Here is a 6,447-nt window from a genome sequence, read left to right as displayed (position 1 = left end):
GTTAGGAGACTGGCCTAGGAAGACTCCGGGACACTGCAGCACTGAGTCGCCTCCAGAGACAGGAAAACCTTAAGGAAGCCAGGTTACTGTGGGCAGTGTAACTGCTGCCTCAACCCTTAGCCTCCCCTCAAAGCCTTTTCCTGGAGGACCAAGACCCCTGACCTAGGCCGATGAGCAACCCTTCCTGGATGGACCCAGTAGCCCCAACACCGGCCTTGTCCCAGGGCTGCCCCCCCCCCTTTCTGCCTTTCTGGAAATCAGTTCCAGGTCCCCTGGGGTGAACACACGACTTCCCCTCCTGGAATGTGTGCAGGGTGGCAGGTAGGCAGCATACCGAGAAAGTTGTAGGTTCTCTAGATCCTCCCAGGGCTGCTGCTGAATAGTGGGTCACAGATAAACTTGCTGCAACCTAACAGCTATCGCTTTACAATTCCTCATGCTCCCTTCAGTTACTGGAAATAAACACTGGGTTGGAAGTTTGTCAGCCACCAGGAGAAGGGCACCGGTCAGGAATGGTGCTGCTAGTCCAACTACTGGGGATTTATTTTGCCCAGGAATTCGAGGCCGGCCTGGGCAGCATAGTGAGACTTCCAATACAAGAAATAAATTCATTAATTAAAAAAACCAAAAATGTTCATTTTACTTAGCATGCACTTAAAACTGTCATTGGATGTAAATCTGATACTAAAGTACTTCTCTTTTTCTTTTGCATTGCTGAGGATAGGACTGATGACATGCTAGGCAAGTACTCTACTCTTGCAGGGGTGGGGAAACTTTTTCTGCCCAGGGCCTTTTGGAGACTTGTAAGAACACTGTGTGTGTGTGTGTGTGTGTGTCCGTGCGCATGTACACACACACGTGCGTGCCAGTCCTGGGGTTTGAACTCAAGGCCTGGGTGCTGTCCCTGGGCTTCTTTTGCTCAAGGCTAGTTCTCTACCACTTAAGCCACAGCTCTACTTCTGGCTTTTTGGTAGTTTACTGGAGATAAGAGTCTCATGAACTTTCCTGCCTAGGCCTCAGATCTGAGCCTCCTGAGTAGTTAGGATTACAGGTGTAAGCCACCAGTGTCCCGCCTACATATTTCCTTCTAGTGGTGAATGATGGCTAGAGTTTGGACACTATTTTAGTCCTTGTCTCCATGTTTTATTAAAGTATACTTTTTTTTTTTTTTTTTGTCGGTCGTGGGGCTTGAACTCTGGGCCTGGGTGCTGTCCCTCAGCTCTTCAGCTCAAGACGAGCGCTCTACCACTTGAGCTAAAGCGCCACTTCCGGTTTTCTGGTGGTTTATTGGAGATAGGAGTCTCACGGTCTCTCCTGCCCAGGCTGGCTTTGAACCGCGATCCTCAGATCTCAGCCTCCTGAGTAGCTAGGATGACAGGCGTGAGCCACCAGCGCCCGGCTTAAAGTATACTTTTAAGAGACCTTGTTTTGCAGACAAACTACATTTTCTTGACTTTCAAATAAATAGGAAAGAAAACAAGAATGAAACAATGCAATACACGGCCAAATCCAGTTGCTTTATTCAAAATGAACAAGTTTTATCCACATAAAATTTAAAAATACCAGCCCAATGGCAGACTCCACAGAGGTGGGAAGGAACAGAACCCCAAGACTGCTCAGTGGTCTGACAACTACTGGCGGCCTGGGTGCTCTAGGGCAGCCCAGTTCTTCTGTGGTGACCAGTACCGTCACCAGGGAGACGGCGACTAGGCTGGGAAGAGGGGCATGGGACTGGGCATTCTTTGAGCGAATAATGAGACATATTGAAAGATACCACAGTGGGCCAAGCCACTTTCACCTAGCCTTACTAAAAACTACCATTTTATCAAAACCCAAGCAGGGCAGGCAAGCAGAAGCAGCCAGCCTCCACTTGAAACCCATGACAGTACCAGTACATACATCAAAACAGCTTCTCTGTGGGAATGCTACATCTAAAAAACCTATAGCTGTGTCCTTGAACACCTACTTCCTAGACACCTTTTACAACACACTGCAGCATCCTACTCCATCCCATCCTCTCAAGTCCAAGCTCCAAACTCCAACACCAACCACGTACTGTCGCATTCTTTTTTGTTATTGTTGGTTGTGGGGCTTGAACTTTGAGCCTGGATGCTGTCCCTCAACTCTTCAGCTCAAGGCAAGCGCTCTACTACTTAAGCCACAGTGCCACGCCCAGTTTTCTGAGTGGTTTATTGGAAGTAAGAGTCTCATGGATTTTCCTGCCTGGGCTGGCTTTGAACTGTGATCCTCAGATCTCAGCTTCCTGAGTAGCTAGGATGACAGGCGTGAGCCACTGGTGCCAGGCTGATGCCACCTTCTTATCCTACAAAACATAACACTCCTTGATTCCTTCCTGAAGAGCTAACACATGCATGTGGTTGGGGACCATACTTGGTTTTCTGGCTGTGGAAGTGCACACACCAAGTCTCAAACCTGACCCGCTGAGCTTAGGACAATGGTACACTTACTGTTCACCACACTCCACCAGATCAGGGGCCTGGGCTTGTCCCTGCCCCAACCCCAGCACTGGCCCTAGTACTCTGCTGAGCTGCAATTACTAAGGAGGCGGTTCCAAGATTAGGTAAGACGTGGATAATACCCTGCACAGTGGCTCTCCCTGCAGGGTGCCCCAGTACCTCCGGCTTGCAAGCTGCACAGGTGCCTGCAACTATGCTACTGGCTTGGGCTTCAGGGTGAGTGATCAGGGTGGGTCCTGAAGGTCTTGGGCCCCTCTTCTTCCCATCAGATTGCCTCCCCAGGACCCAGCTCTCTGGTTTGATAGAACCAGCTGCCCTAAGAAATAGTCTAAGGCTGCCTTCTTCCCTCTCCTATGACTGCCACCATTAGAAGGAGCTCAAGGCAGGTGTGAGGAAAGAGAGATTAACTCCCCAGTGGGAGCCGTGTCCTTGGTTCCACTTCTACCACGTCCTGATCACCTGGTCACCACTCCATCCCTTCATCACACATGGAGCCCCGCCTTGTCTCCATTCTACTTCCATAATGGAGTGGTTGCCCACAGGAACAGTAAGGCCCTCAAGAGGCAAAAGCCATTAGCAGCAGGGAATCTGAATGCCAGACACTGCAGGACAGATGACCGAGGCTGATGGGTGAGCCAGGAGGCACCTCTGGGATCTGAAGAGGTGGGATGCTGATCTTTCAACGTCTGATTCCTGCTCTGCCACCCAGGTCATGGCATCACACCCCCTGCTGGCAAAAAGCTTCTTTTTTAAAAAAAACAAAAACAAAAACCCAAAACCTGTTTTAAGCTCACTATGTGGTCCTGGCTATGAACTCCTAAGCTCAAGTGACCCTCCTGCCTCCATCTCCCAGCAGGGGTGGACCGCTGTGCCCAGCTTATTTCTGGTTAAGCTTGAAAATGGACAGTTGGTGAGGGGCAGCCAGCCAGGCCAGCAGCTATACTAGGGGAGAAATGCTTTCAGATGGCAAGTCATTTAAAAATCAGGAGGAGGCCGGGCGCTGGTGGCTCACGCCTGTAATCCTAGCTACTCAGGAGGCTGAGATCTGAGGATCACAGTTCAAAGCCAGCCCGGGCAGGAGAGACCGTGAGACTCCTATCTCCAATAAACCACTAGAAAACCGGAAGTGGCGCTGTAGCTCAAGCGGTAGAGCGCTCGCCTTGAGCTGAAGAGCTGAGGGACAGCGCCCAGGCCCAGAGTTCAAGCCCCACGACAGACAAAAAAAAAAAAAAAAAAAAGCAGGAGGAGGAGGAACACAATCCAGAGTCTTCCCTAACCACACCTATGCACTTTCTGGCCCACGGGGGGACAGCAGGCCCTGTTTCTGGGAGCCAGGACAGCACCGCCTCTGTGAAAGGGAGAGGGTCTCCACCAGCCAGCCGCACAACTGGGTTGTAGTTTAATGGGGCAGAAGCTAGAACTACCACCACCAAGGACCAGCTTCCTAGAGTAAGGGCCAGTGCCAGGACACAATGCCCCATCTGCCAGAAACTGAACACCCAGCAAAGACCTGGAGCCTGCTGGACATTCCCAAGTTGGGATGGAGAAGCAGCACTGTGCCCACCCAACACATCTGCAGATGCTCCTGACACCTCCAAGTGTGGCCTTGAGTCTCCCTCATCAATTTGAATTTAGTGACAGCTTAAGGCAAGCAGGTGAATTCAGAGGGCAAGAGAGGAAACCTGTTGGTCATCCCAGAGTCTAGCAAGGCTGTTCAGAAGTGAGTCCTGGTGGCTCATGCCTATAAACCTAAATACTCTGGAGGCTGAGATCTGAGGATTGTAATTTGAGGACAGCAAGAAAGTCTGTGAGACTCATCTCCAATGAACAACCTCCCCCCACCCTCCCAAAAAAAGTGGCACTGTACTAGCCAGAAGTGGTAGAGGACTAGCCTTGAGTGAGAAATCTAAGAGACACTTCCCAGTCCCTGAATTCAAGCCCTGGTACTGGGAAAAACAAACCAACACCAATCCACAAATCCTGCAGACCAAAGGCACTATCTCTGAATTCTTCTCTGTGGTCACCCGCCTGCCTGACTGAAAGTCAAATACTTGGGGACACTAGTTACCAGGTCCCTATGCGTGAATCCTGTGTGGGACAGAACGGAACCTGTCTCCTAGAACCTTCACCCAACTCAAGCTGAGGCAATGAGAAAAATGTACTGAACACCTTCCTCACCATCCCACTTGGCTTTCCTCCCACAGTACTGGGGTTTGAACTCATGGCCTGTGCTTGCTAGGCTATCACTTGCCATACCTATCCCATTTGGTACACAAAGACCACAATGTCTTATCTGCTGTCCTCCCCCCCCCCAAATAAACAAATAAACAACCTTGAGGTTTCACAGCCACTCTGGAGAAAGATGAGATGAGACCCTGACAGTTCTGAGCAATAAGGCGAGGTGCTGGGCACACAGCTAGGTCACTACCTCCAGTGCAGCTTTGGGCCACGGGTGCTATCCAGGAGGGCAAGAGTACTCCTTATAAGACTGTCCATGCACAGATCAGAGCCACTCACTACCCTGGTATTGACTTGGATATGGTCAGCTGATCCTTACCACCACAGTGGGAATGACTCAGACACCCTCCAGGCTCAGGATCAACCAGCGCCAAATCTTAGACCAAATCACATGACCCTTGGTGTTTCACTGAACTAGCTGAGCTTCAGAATCTAGAATCAGAATCAGAATGAAGCGGTAGGACTAGCTCGGCCTCCACAAGTGTCCCTAATCCAGCCAAGGAAAGCACAACTACCTGGAATCAGCATGTAGATGGCACAGACCCAAAGCTGGACAGCATCACTGAAAGTAGTCCCTAATGCCACTTGGAAAAGATGGTCAGGATTTCTCCAAGCCAACCAGGATTCAAACAAATTAAAAAACAAGAGACACTTAAGCAGGGCTGAGGAAAGAAAGCTAAGGCTGAGAAAGGCCTACCCTAGATATAAGCTCCCTTACTGAAGACATCTGACTTTCCCTATGGAGTTCCAGCCAGACTAAATTCAGAAAAGGTGAGAGAAAGAACATGGGCCTGGACTTTCATGATACATATAAGAAGCCGCTCAGCTGCTCAGAGATAAAAGCCACACTAACAGTATTGCCAAACTCCAGCATTTTATTGTATTCTCACAACTTCACTTTTTTTTTTTTTTTTTGCTAGTCCTGGGGTTTGAACTCAGGGCCTGGGCGCTGTCCCTGAGCTTCTTTTGCTCAAGGCTAGCACTCTACCACTTGAACCACAGCACCACTTCCAGCCTTTTCTGTGTATGTGGTACTGAGAAATCAAACCCAGTGCTTCATGCATGTTAGGCAAACACTCTACCACTGAGCCACATTCCTAGCCCCAACTTCACTTTTTCTGGGGAGAAGGGGCTGAGGTCTGAATTCAGGGCCTTGAGCCATGCCTCCAGCTCTTTTTGCCTTAGGATTTTGTTCTTGTCTAGGACTAGCCTAGACTGTGCTTCTCCTAAGCCAAGCCTCCCTCATAGCTGACAGGTGTATGCCACCATGACTGGCTGACTTTGTTGAGATGAGATCTTACTGGCTGTAAATCATGATCCTCCTGATCTTGCTTCCCCAGTAGCTAGAACTATAGGTATAAGCCACCAGGCCCATCCCACAACCTCATTTCTTAATATCTCTATCAGTACACTGAGCAAAAACTTCTTTGTGCGATGAATATTTCACTGTGGGACTACTAACTGTCACATCAGGGGCAGGGAATGGCCAAGACTTTTTTAATGTACTTAGATACACTCTAGCTTGTTTCATAAAAGACTATTTTAAAGACATGATTAAGATATGATTATGCGGGTGCCTGAGGCTCAAGCCTGTAATCCTAGTTACTCAGGAGGCTGAGATTAGATTAGGGATCAAAGCCAGCCTGGGCAGGAAAGTCCATGAGACTCCAATAAACCACCAGAAAACTGGAAGTGGAGCTGTGGCTCAAGTGGTAGAGTGCTCAACTTGATC

The sequence above is a fragment of the Dipodomys merriami genome, unplaced genomic scaffold (genome assembly GCF_024711535.1).
Source record: "Dipodomys merriami isolate MVZ:Mamm:240054 unplaced genomic scaffold, mDipMer1.0.p SCAF_42, whole genome shotgun sequence".
In the NCBI taxonomy this organism is placed as follows: domain Eukaryota; kingdom Metazoa; phylum Chordata; class Mammalia; order Rodentia; family Heteromyidae; genus Dipodomys; species Dipodomys merriami.
The sequence above is the reverse complement of the archived record's forward strand: the minus strand, read 5'-3'. Positions refer to the sequence as shown.